We start from the raw sequence: 12,038 nt of genomic DNA, 5'->3' as shown, positions 1-12,038 counted from the left end.
CTGACCTGGGTGTTCTGTACGTTTGGTGCTCATTCAGATGGCATTAGCCCCATTTTACAGATGAGAAGCCAGAGGCTCAGGGAGAGGAATTCATGCGGCCAAAGAATGATTCCCCCCATATGAACTCACAGCCACTTCTTTCCTTGAGCAACTTTAAGTTTTATTTGCTTTACCATCTGACTTACAGTTTACCAACTGCTTACAGTTTACCTTTCATATGCGGGAAACGAGTCAGTGAACTGGACATGGTCCCTGCCCTCAGGGATATCCAGCTCATTCCAGGTTTCAAAGAGCAGAGATGAGCAAGACTGCTGGGAGTGTGGCCTGGCAGGCAGAGGGGCTGCACGGAGGAGAGACAGCTCCAGCCAGAGAGGAGATGGCAGCCACACAGGCCAGGCTGGGGGGCTAGACAAAAAAGGGGTCCAGCCTGAGGAGAGACAAGGCCAGGATGTCAGGGACATGGGCTGATCTCTGCCAGCTGACCACCCTGAGGAAAGGCACTAAAGGATAAAGATGGCAAGTCTTTGCTCCCAGAATGGGAAAGAGTCCAAGGCAAAACCTGGAGAAAGGTGGGCAACGGGAAGATAGCAGGGCAGGAGGAGGGGTAGGGGGCTCCTCTGGCAGCAGGGCAAGTCCTAGCAGGGCCTGGAGTGAGGTGACAATATGCAAAGGAAGAGGGAGCTACAATTTCTTCAGCATGGGCCAAGCGCTCATAAACTAACTGGCACTCCTTTAGCTCTGGTGGATGCCCCCAGGGAAGAATAAAAGGATTCCTCCAAAAAAGCTGCTATGAGAAAGTTGTCACTGTGGGGGAAGAAACTGGCTTACTGTGACTCTTGTTGCTTGTACTGGGCTGGAGTAAGGGGTTCGCGCCCTGAGGGCAGAGGGCTGAGACAACACTGGGAGCCACAGCAGGCAGAGAGAGGCAGGCTCACGCCTACTCTGGGGGACGGTGCTGGGGCAGGGGGTGGCGGGGAGGCTGAGCTCCTGACGGTGCTGGCTCGGTGGCAGCTGGATCCCAGTGATGAGGGCCTCTGAGCACAAAGGAGCCTCCAGCCACCCAGGCACCCGTGGCCCGACTGGCACAGCAGAGTGGAACTGCCGGCAGAGGCCCCTCCTCCAAAGGACACTGGCAAAAACCAGCCACAGCAGTGCCCCCGTGGTCTGCGGTCTCGGTCTCGTTGGCTGGACTCCTCTGAGCCCCAGGGCTTCTCTTTCTATCCCTGGAAGGAAGTGGGACAGATCTTTGCAAAACAATTGACCCTGCGATTCTCATTAACCTTACACTGTGATGTATTTGATCTGGAAATTAAACAAATGTGACACTTCCTGTCTTCCTAGGGTCAGGGGACAGCCGGTTGGTTGTACACCACTGAAGTTTATCCTCACAACAAGATCATGAGGCAGGTCCTATTGTTGAACCTGTTTTGCAGATGAGAAAACAGAGCAGCAAGAACCTTGCCTCAAATCACTCAAGCGGCTGCATCACAACGTGAGCCAAGAGCCCTCAACTCTTGGTCGAAAGTTCTTCTCTGCTGACAAATGAGTGGCTGATCAGAGGAAGCGTCCTTGGGGGAAGTTGAGGAAGCCTCTGTGCATTTGTTGGAAAGAGCTTCTTTCACAGCCTTGAATCAGAGGTTCAGTGTGGTCCTCACATCAGCAGCATCAGCATCACTGGGTAACTTGTTAGAAATGCAGATTCTCGGGCCCCGCCATAGATCTTCTAGGAGTGGCACCCAGTGACCTGTGTATTAATGAGCCTTCTGGGTGATTCTGATGTTCACTCAAGCTTGAGAACCACTGCTCCAGAATTAAGAAGAGAGTTCCTAAACATCACACAGGAAATAGAAAGATGGGACCACTCTCTCTCTGTCTCTGATCAGTGATTTCAGCCCTGCCTACTTGTAAAACAGATTAGAAGAAACACAGCAGGATTGGGCAAACCACTAAAAAATGTTCCTCCCAGCCCCCAGATTCAGTGATCCAGGGATCTGACAAGCACCCAGGGCCCTGTCACCTGTCTGACTTGAGTTGAGTGTTCATCTCACACAGACACTTCACGGCTTCAGCCACTTACCAGGCCACCATCCAGGGCAAGGGTCAAAATGTCTAAGAGCCCTCCTATTTCCATCACGCTCAGTGTTGGCCTACAGGGGTCCAGGTAGGTAAGCCGGCCTCGGGTAACCCCACTTCATGCCCCCAGACCTTGGCCTGGCTCCCTAACAAGTTGAGCAGGAATCCCCTCGAGCCCTCCAGTATTAGACACTCTCTCTATTCGGTGTCTGCATTATGATGGCCTCTGGACCTTGAGTGTTCTGCAGATCCCAGGGAGGAGAGAACCATCTACGGAGACAGGCCTGCCAGGATCCACGGAGGACCTGATACATTGTGTGGGCCCTGAGAAGGGAGGATGTTTGCCTTTAGGACAGACTCACCAACTCAAATCGAAAAACAGCATCGTTGAGTACAGTTCTAACTAAGGTTAGAAGGAAGAGACCCTAGTTTGAGTTGACCTGCAAAGAAGGAGATGTTATCAGGACAATGGGGGCTTCCAAGAATCCAAGAAAGGTAGGTTAGAGCAGTTGGGTTTGTGGGAGTCAGAAGGTCATGGAGACATGGAGAAGCTGGGGCTGGGGTGTGTGCCCCCCACTCCACCAGAGGCCCTCAGCACACCTCACCAGGCTCACTTACCCCTGTGCCCAAGCCTAGCTGGCCACTGCTGTACAATGAGAAATTGGACTGGCTTTTGTCCCTGGTTCCTGGGAGGTGACCTCCAAGTCCTTAGAATTTCCCAAGTGATAGAGTATTGTTTTTATTCGTGGTAGGGCCCCAAAAATGTACCCAAGATTATGCTAACAAGATGGGGCTGGCCATGCCAGAATGGACCAACCATATGATTGGGCAGGTTCTGAACCCAGTGATAATAGCCTGACCTCTGGGGAGAGACCTGGGGGTGAGGGGTGCTGAAGAATGAGTTCAGCCATGTGGCCAACAATTAAATCACTCTTGCCTAAGTAATGAAACCCCAATAAAAAGTCAGCACTGGGCTCAGGTGAATTTGCTGGCCGCTGGAGTAGGGTAAGTCATCCCTCACAAGCCGGATACATTTCTTTCTTTTGCTGGTTGGCTTCATGTCCTTTTGCTCTGATAAAGTTATAAATAAAGTGCTCTGAGTTCTGTGAGTCATTCTAGTGAATTATCAAACCTGAGGGGGTGAGCGAGTCCCTGAGCTTGTAGCCAGTTTGTCAAAGATGGGTGTAGCCCGGAACACCCACATTTGCAGCCAGGGTCTGAAGGGAGGGTAGACTGTGGGACTGAGCCCCTCACCTGTGGCAGCTGTGCTAACTCCGGGATGGTGTCAGAAATGTATTCTAGCCATCAAGGACCCTCAGCCCCAGCTCACCACCTGCCTGCTGGATCCCTGATTCTAAAGTCCCAGGGAACAAATCTGATTGGCCAACTTGTCTCTTCTCTCCAGGCCACAAGCCATAGGCAAGCCCAGCAGCCCAGACTCTACACAATCCAATCAGTTCTGGCCCTTGCAGATGGGAGGCCTGGGGTGAGGCAGCAGGCCAAGTGAGCAGGGGCCTCCCTGGGCAGTGGCAGACATCACCAGAAGCAGCAGGAGCAAGACCACAGAAACAACCACCCTTGCTTCTAGAACAGTTTGGGTGTGGCTGGCTGAAGGCACGGGATATGGGGGGAAGGGGCACAGTCTGTAAAGGTCCCAGGACTCTCACCTGGGCTTCCTCCTGCTGCTTCAAGCTCCCCTCCACCACCCCACACAGAATAGCCTGTGGTTCTCCGGGGGCCGCAAGGCTCAGAAAAGTCAGCATCATGCTAACGCCAAGGAACCAAACTTGTTAGAAATCCAAATTATGTTGTAAAGCAGGTCTTTACAGCGCTCCTGGGGTGCGGGGAGCATGGAAAGTGAAAGGGCCTCTCTCAACGCACTTTGATCAAGGTCTGGGAAGTTCTCGAGTATCTTGGTGACTGTACGTGGGAAGGATTTCTCTCTGTGTTCCCAGCCACAAGGGGCTGATGACTCACCCGATCTTGGCCAGTCAAGTGGAAGGTAGTGTTACAATTTTGCCTGTGACGTCTGTGGGGCTAAGGAATCTGTTCTAGTCCCTTCTACCCAGGTGAGCTTTCAGGAGTCAGTTTCCAAAGCACTGCCAGCAGGGCTGGCTTTCCAGAAAATACCACCGTGGGGAGGCCGGGGGTGTTCTCAGAGGCGACAGGCAAAGCGGAGGAGGCCAGTTTCTCTAATGAGGTAGGTGACCCCTGTATCTGCTGCTTCCAACCCTTGCCTTCCCACCACTGATATTTCTGTCCCACCCGCCTGGGCTTTGCCACCTTTGCCACCACCAGAGGGGCATGCCAGCTGAAGCTGATGAGGTAGGTGTGCAGCATCTCACTGGTTCAAAGACTCTCTTCATCTGGCCTGAACGGCAAGATTCCAATTATAGGACCCAGTTGGGACTGCAGCACTTGCCTGGTCTCTGCCTCAGGGAACCCTCCTCTGTGAAGTTTCTAGATGCCTCTGAATCAAAAAGACTGCTGCCCTCAGTTTCTCCATTACCACACACTGTCCCAAAGTGCTCGAGCTGGGAGGTCAGGACCTGGTGGGGCCCGGTGGACACATACCCATAACTATCCGCTGATTGAAATGTTCAGGGGAAAACATAATGTGATGGGGCCACTGAAGGCATCCTGGCCCAGAACCTCCTGAGGTGGGAACTGTGCCACTCATGTGGGACCGAACAAGTCCGTGGTACCTCAGGGCAGGGAGCATCACGTAGCCTAGAGTCTTCAAGTGTGTTCAGTGCCTTCCTACCTGGCACAGGACCCCCAGGGTGGGCCAGAGAGGGAAGGGGTGGGGAGGCACTGTATCTCTCCCCATCCAAGGCTGCCTGCTTTCCACAGCCTGACGTAACCACCAACTTACCACACGGTAGACACAGACCCATCTCATCACTGCAGAGACCTAAGGGACAGGCCCAGAACACAGGATTAAGCCCAAGCTCTGTTCAAAACGTTGCCAGGCTGGTGCAGGTGCAGCCAGGCCATGAAGCCACCCACCCAAAGTCAGTAAAATGAGGTGGCAGAGGAGGCGGGGAGAGCCCGAAGGCCTTTCCAGGCCCTGTTAACCTCCCTGGGAACTGAACTCAGCTGTTCAGTTGGGGACTTCCGTTGTTCAAAGGGACCCCCCCCCCCAAAAAAAAAAAGGCAGGCAAAAAACGTTTCAGTGCTGCTGCTGTCAGCCATGAGAACCTGAAACTTCCACTATGCTCACAAAGGAAGTGCGGTGTTGAAGTGGTGTGAAGCATGGGGGGCGGCACTGGGCATGTGGGGCCTGTGGCCTGTGGGCAGGTCCCAGCAAATGGCCCCCCTCCAGCCTCCCTCATGGCCTCACCACAGTCGGGTTTCCAGAGCAGAAGAACTTCAGCCACAACCAGAAGGATCCCGCAACCTCAAATTAGGAAAACCCAAACCAACACCAGGCCTGGTAAGTGGTCGCCATGGGGACAGGGAGACATGGCCCCTCTCCAGCACACTTAGCCCAAGAGCAGGGCAGAGAGGCTAGGGGACCGTCCCTCCTAGGAAGCCTTGCTGCTGGAGGCAGTGCTAAACTGGACCACCTTGACCAAAGGCTGCTGCCCTTGAGTGACAGCTGGGCTGCTTACTAGGGACTCTCCCGCACACGGCCTCGAGGCCTCTTCAGTGCAGAATAAGTGGGTAACCACAGCACTGTTATCTGAGCCACACAACACACCAGCTGTGTGGTCTTGCTAAGTCACGCACTGTTTTCTCCTGCAAAGGATGCTGCTGCTACCCAATTTGTTTTGCCAGGTTCAGAATTAGAGGCAAGTGTGCAAAGTTCTTAGCAACTAAGAATTAAATGTAGCCATCATGACCAGCATCACCATCACCATCGCCATCCCTACTACCGCCTCCATCACCATCACTACTGCCATCAGCGTCACCATCATCACCATCTGCACCAACCACCCTACCACCATCCCCCTAGCATCATCATCATCACCACCATCACCACCACCGTTACTATCACCATCCCCACTGCCACCATCCCAGCCACTACCATCATCACTATCAACATCACGACGATCACCATCACCACCACCACCTTCCTCACTACCATGATCACCATTAACAATACCGTCACCACTACCACCACCACCGCTGCTGCCACCACCACCACCACCATCACTCTCTACCACCAGTACCGCCACACGACTCTTATAGATGAGAGAACTGAGGCACAGAGCTGGCAAGGAACAGACAGGAGGTCTTAAGCCCAGATCTTCTGAATCCAAGTTCAGCCATCTCTCTATCTCTATCTTACCACTACTCCCCTCAACATGCACATATGCACACACACAGACCACTTCCCCATCAGCGTGATGTCAGCCTCTGTCTGATGTTTGTCAGAGGGTGCCACAGGGAAGTCATGCAAGGGGCTACATGACTTGAACCCGTTACCTCTCTAACCTCACTTGCCTCTACTCCCTCGCTTGCTCCCTCACTCCCACCACATTTGCCTCAAAGTCCTCAAACACCCGGGGCACCGTCCCCCCTGACCTCTGCTCTAGCTCAGGAGTCTCCATGCACTTTCTAGAAGGGCCAGAGTCTTTCTACAAGAGACCCAGAGTCTCTGGGTCATAGACAATATGTAAACGAATGGGCGACAGTCCAATAAAACTTTATTACAAAAGCAGGCAGCTGGCTGGATTTGCCCCCACTGGTCTCAGTTTGCCTGAGTTTATCTGCCTGGAACCTGCTTCCCTCTCCTGGGGAGAAAATGTCCTCAGGGTTAACCCCTTCGCCTCCTTCAGGTTTTTGCACAGATCTCACTTTCTCCATGAGGTTGACCCTGACTGCCCCCCTTTTTTTCTAATAAATAATTTGAAGTGAAATAAATGCAATAAGAAATTAACCAGTGTTAGGTGAACAATTAAGTGGAATGTAGAACAGTCACAATATTATGCTACCACCACCTCTATCTCATTCCAAAACATTTTTTCCCTCCAAAGTAACACCTACTGATCACCCTTTTTAATGCTACAGGCTGTGCCCACCTCTTCTGAAACCTTGTGCCTTTTTTTTTACTTTTACTTTTTCGTTATACAGACTAACTTGTAACATTCTGTGTGGCTTATTTATTCTGCTCATGGCTTATTCCCTATCTCTGCTCTTCCCTCCATGAGAATGTAGGCTTCATGAGGGCAGGGATCTTGTTTTATTCCAAGCACCCAGAATGGTGCTTGGCACACAGTAAATGCTCAATACATCTTTGGTGAATAACGGATAAACAGATGGAGAGAAAGGCCCAGAAGAAAAGAGATGGTTTCCAAATGGACTTTAACACACACACACACACACACACACACAAGCACATCACACATCGTCTTTTCTGAGCCAAAATGGGAACACAACTGCCTTCTGTGGGAGAGGCAGGGTGCAGACAGCCTCCCCTGCCCTTGCCCTGGTCCTATCTCCTCCCATCCCTGTGTCAGCTATCCTAACCCTGATCCTAGAGCCCCTTCTTTCTGGGCAGCATGGAAAGAGAGGGTGGGGTGGGTCTCTCATAAAACAGGCAGGATTGAACTTCTAACTCTTCTGTCCATAAGCTGAGTGACCACAGGCCACCTCACCAACCTCTCTGAGCCAGTTACCTGACGGGTGTCAATAATACCCAGATGCCCTCTGTAAGGGCAGACAGAGAATGTGGTTAAAGCCCTGGTGCTGTACCAGGCACTAACATGATTCAAACCCTGCTGTTCCCCATCCTGGCTCCCCAAGGCACCCTCCCAGGGGCTTCCCATTGTTTTCTCTACTCGTCTGCGTCTCTTCAGTTTAGAGAAATCTCCTTCTGGGGAAAGCAGACATCTCATCCTCTTGCAAACACTGATGACCTTCTTTAAAATGTCCTTTCCAAGGAAAACCATATTTCAAATGTATTTTGGGGCTTACTACACTTTGTCCACACCGGTTTTCACAGTTGAGAAAGTTTGGCCACAAAAACTAACTTTTCACTGCAAAAGTAATCCTCTTCTCTCAGCAGAGCCCAAATTTGGTCACTTTTGTCTTCACTATGTTTTCTCTTGGTTAAAGAAGAGAAAGGCTGGGTGCAGGGAGTGGGGTGTGAACTGACCCCTGAGAAAAGCCACTGGTAGCTGTAAGCTGGCCCCTGTCGCCCAGCTGTGGCTATTTTGTTGGAGAAATAAACAGAACTATTTGCTCATGAAAAAAATGCCCCAATTTTTCATAGGATATTCGTAAAAATATTTGCATTTCCCTGTGAGTAATAATTACTTCTGCTGCCCCCAGAATATTTGCATCACCTACCCAAAAGAAGCTGAACAGACTCTTTAGAAATCCTTCCCAATCAAAATCCACCCAGTGACCTGGAGTTATGATGAAGATATGACTGCCCATGGAAGGACTGGGTGCTCTGAGATACAAAGAGGAAATGGAGACCCAGGCCCTGGCATGAGTGCTTCAGCTCCATCTTCTCTGACCTTCAGGATACCACAGCAAAGTAGAGTCACTGTGCACATGAGGAAACAAGCCCAGAGAGGCCAAGCATCTGGCCCAGGATCACACAGCCACTAAATGGCTAAGCTAGGATTTGAACCTAAGAATCCTTGGTTCATAACTCCCAGTCCACGAGGCTGACACATTATTAGTTCAAGGGACATGTGAGAACTGGGCCCTCAGAAAGTTTCCCCAAAACCTGAGACCAGAAAGCCCAAAACCAGTGCAGCACAGAGGCAGCTACAGACAGAAGAGTTTCCAGCACAGAGGTAAAGTCTCCCAAACTAGGGTCCAGAAGAGAGTTCTTGATTCCCCTCTACCTACACCCAAACCATGTTTCTCCACCGGTCTCCCTTTCTCAGTAAATGCTACCATCATTCAGCCATCCAGCCACTTAAGCCAGAAACCTAGGTGTCATCCCTGATTCCATCCTCCTCCTGGCCTCTGTGGTAAGCAGCCTCCCAGAAGACCCAGGGACTCTTGCCTTCTGGTCTTCATAGTCTCCATGGTCCCCTCCCACATTGAACCCATGTGACCAACAGGATGTGATAGAAGAAATGGAGTATGACTCTGAGGCTAGGTCACAAAAGTCGTTGTGCCTTCTGCCCTGCTTTCTCTTGGAGCATTTGCTTGAAGGGCACTCGGTAGATCTGTGAAGAGGCTCAGGCAGGAAGGAGCTGAGACCTCCTGCAAACCGCCGGCATTAACTTGCCAACCATGTGAACGAGCCTCCTTGGAAGTGGAGCCTCCAGCCCCCAGTCAAGCCTTTGGATGATGGCAGCCTCAGCCAACCTGACTGCAGTCTCATGAAAGACCCTGAGTCAGAACCACCCAGCTAAGTTGCTCCTGAATTCCTGACCCATAAAAACCAGGAGACACCAGACATCTGCTGTCATTCTAAGCTGCTAAGTGTGGGGTAATTTGTTACACAGCAACAGCTAACGAACATGGCCTCCCACCTGCAACCATCCGTCAAGTCCTATGGATTCTACTTCTAAATGACATATTGACTTGGCCATCTCCCTTCTCTTCCATGGCCACTGCGCTGGGCCAAGCCACCATCACATCACATCTCACAGGATGATGGCAGCAGCCTCCTGACTGGCCTCCTTGCCTCCATCTGCTTCCTGCCAAAGCCCAACCCACTGTCCATTACAGCCCGTGGCATTCTACAAGTGCAAACTATTGCCAGTCACTCCAATGGCTCCCCATGGCCTATGGGATGAAATCTGAACTCTTTGCCATGAGCGACAAGGCTGACGCCCACATGCCTCCCTCCCTGGCCTCATCTCTGGGTTCATTCTGCTCCAGCTGCACTGGGCTGCCTTTTGTTCCCCATATACACCAGCTCTTCCTACTCTGAGTCTATGTCTTGGCTGTTTCTTCTGCCTGAAACACTCTTCCCATGACTCTATCTTTGGTTTCCAGCTGAGACGTCACCTCCTCAGAGAGGCCTTCACTGATCACTCTGTCTACTGGGTACCCTCATGATTCTCCATTGTCACAACTCGTAGATTCCTTTTATAAACTATAATGACCTGAAATTGTTTTATTCATTTATCTATTAATTCTGCTTCTTACCATCCACTCCTTTCTAACCTTTAGGTTATTTTTTGGAAGTTGGCACCATGACTGTACCCAGTGGCTGGCACCAAGCAAGTACGCAATAAAATGTTGTTAAATGAAGGAGTAAGTGAATTTCCTGTCTTAATGCGAGCCCAGAAAAATCCCCTATCATTTCTGACCTTGGAATTCCCATCAAGGAATCCTGGCCATATAAGCCTGGGTGGGCCTTCCCCTTTCTGGGCCTCAGTTTTTCCAGACAAGGAGCTAGGTGAAGGAGTTCTCAGGCTGTAGGGGTCCTTGTGATGGATCTGCAAGCAGTTTAGCCACATTCCAGGGAAGGTAAAGGAACCCCTTGCTGCGTGCTCCTGGAAGCAACTAGAGAGCCTCACCTTGGGTTCCAGAGTACTGGCACTGTCCTTTAAGACCAGTTCAAGGCAGTATCTCTGCAGAAAGAACTGCTTCCTTTAAAGGTCCTGACCTAGTAAAGATCACAGGCTACTTCTACCATGGGCACACTGGTACCTGAGAATAAGCCATGGCACCTGTGCTCCCTGCAGGGACCTGGGGAACAGCCCACCACCTGCTGCCTCAGACTCTGGCCCCAGCTATGATTGCTTGGCCCACAAAGACACGCTGGGCACACAGTACGGACCACACTGTGGGTGACCACTCAAAGACTAAAGACAATGTCTGGAGAAGTGGAGTGTCCAGCTGGGGACTTACAGAGGTGTGGTGTATGCTGTGGTCCCAGTCCCCCCATGGCCATTTTCTCTCTGTACCTTCTCCTAATTCCATTATAGCAGAGTAGACGGGACGAGGCAGTTGGCCTCACAAAGTCTTCCTCTGAAATGCTTCCTTAATTGTCAAATGGCCAAGGAGAGCTCTATGTGGCAGATTAGATTTCCACCCTTAGGAATTCAGAATCAAGTAATATGAATACAAAAAGCCAAGATCGCCACAAGGAGACAGTGAGTAGAACGTGGTTGTTTGAGCTTCCAATCGATGCTGTAACAAATTACCACAAACTTAGTAGCTTCGAATATCATGAATTCATGATACTAAAGTTCTGAAAGGGTGCACTTGGGTGGCTCAGTGGTTGAGCGTCTGCCTTTGCCTCAGAGCATGATCCTGGGGTCCTGGGATCAAGGTCTGCCTCGGGCTCCTCACAGGGAGCCTGCTTCTCCCTTTGCCTGTGTCTCTGCCTCTCTCTCTCTCTCTCTCTCTCTCTCTCTCTCTCTCTCTGTCTCTCATGAATAAATAAATAAAATCTTAAAAACAAAAATAAAGTTCTGGAAGTCAGAAGTCTGGGCTAAATTCACAGCGTGTGGTGCAGGACCAGTTCCTTCTAGAAACTCTACAGGAGACTCTGTCCCCTCAGCCTTATTCAGCTTCTAGAGGCTGCCCTCCATTCCTTGGTTCATGGTCCCTTCCTTGGTCTGCAAAGCCAACAGCCTCATCACTCTGTCCCCTTGCTTTGTAGTCAAATCTCCCTTGGCCTCCCTATTGTAAGGACCCTGTGATTACATTGGGCCCACCTGGAGTACCCAGCATAACCTCCCCCTCTCAAGGTCCCTGACTTCATCACCTCTGCAAAGTCCCTTTCACTATGTACATAACATACTCACAGATTCCATGTGGATGTCACCATCCTTGAAGAACTCTTATTCAGCCTAGCACAGCAGTGATTAAAATCATATGTTCCAGGGGCACCTGGGGGGCTCAGTCAGTTAAGTGTACAATTCTTGATTTCGGTTCTGGTCATGATCTCAGGGTCATGAGATCGAGCCTCTCATCAGGCTCCACGCCCAGCACAGACTCTGCTTGTCCCTTTCTCTCTGCCCCTCTCCCTGCTCGCATGCTCTCTCTTTCTCTCTCTCTCAAATAAATTAATTTAAAAATAAAAACGACCATAT

At 50.9% G+C, this 12,038-nt stretch overlaps 1 protein-coding gene across 2 annotated transcripts in view; it reads right to left on the bottom strand.

Annotated features, from left to right (window-relative positions):
- GRK5 (G protein-coupled receptor kinase 5) overlaps positions 1–12,038 on the bottom strand; it is a 208,632-nt gene that overhangs the window by 116,321 nt on the left and 80,273 nt on the right. The window lies entirely within an intron of this gene.

The sequence above is a fragment of the Nyctereutes procyonoides genome, unplaced genomic scaffold (assembly GCF_905146905.1).
Source record: "Nyctereutes procyonoides isolate TBG_1078 unplaced genomic scaffold, NYPRO_anot_genome, whole genome shotgun sequence".
In the NCBI taxonomy this organism is placed as follows: Eukaryota; Metazoa; Chordata; class Mammalia; order Carnivora; family Canidae; genus Nyctereutes; species Nyctereutes procyonoides.
The sequence above is the reverse complement of the archived record's forward strand: the minus strand, read 5'-3'. Positions and strand labels throughout refer to the sequence as shown.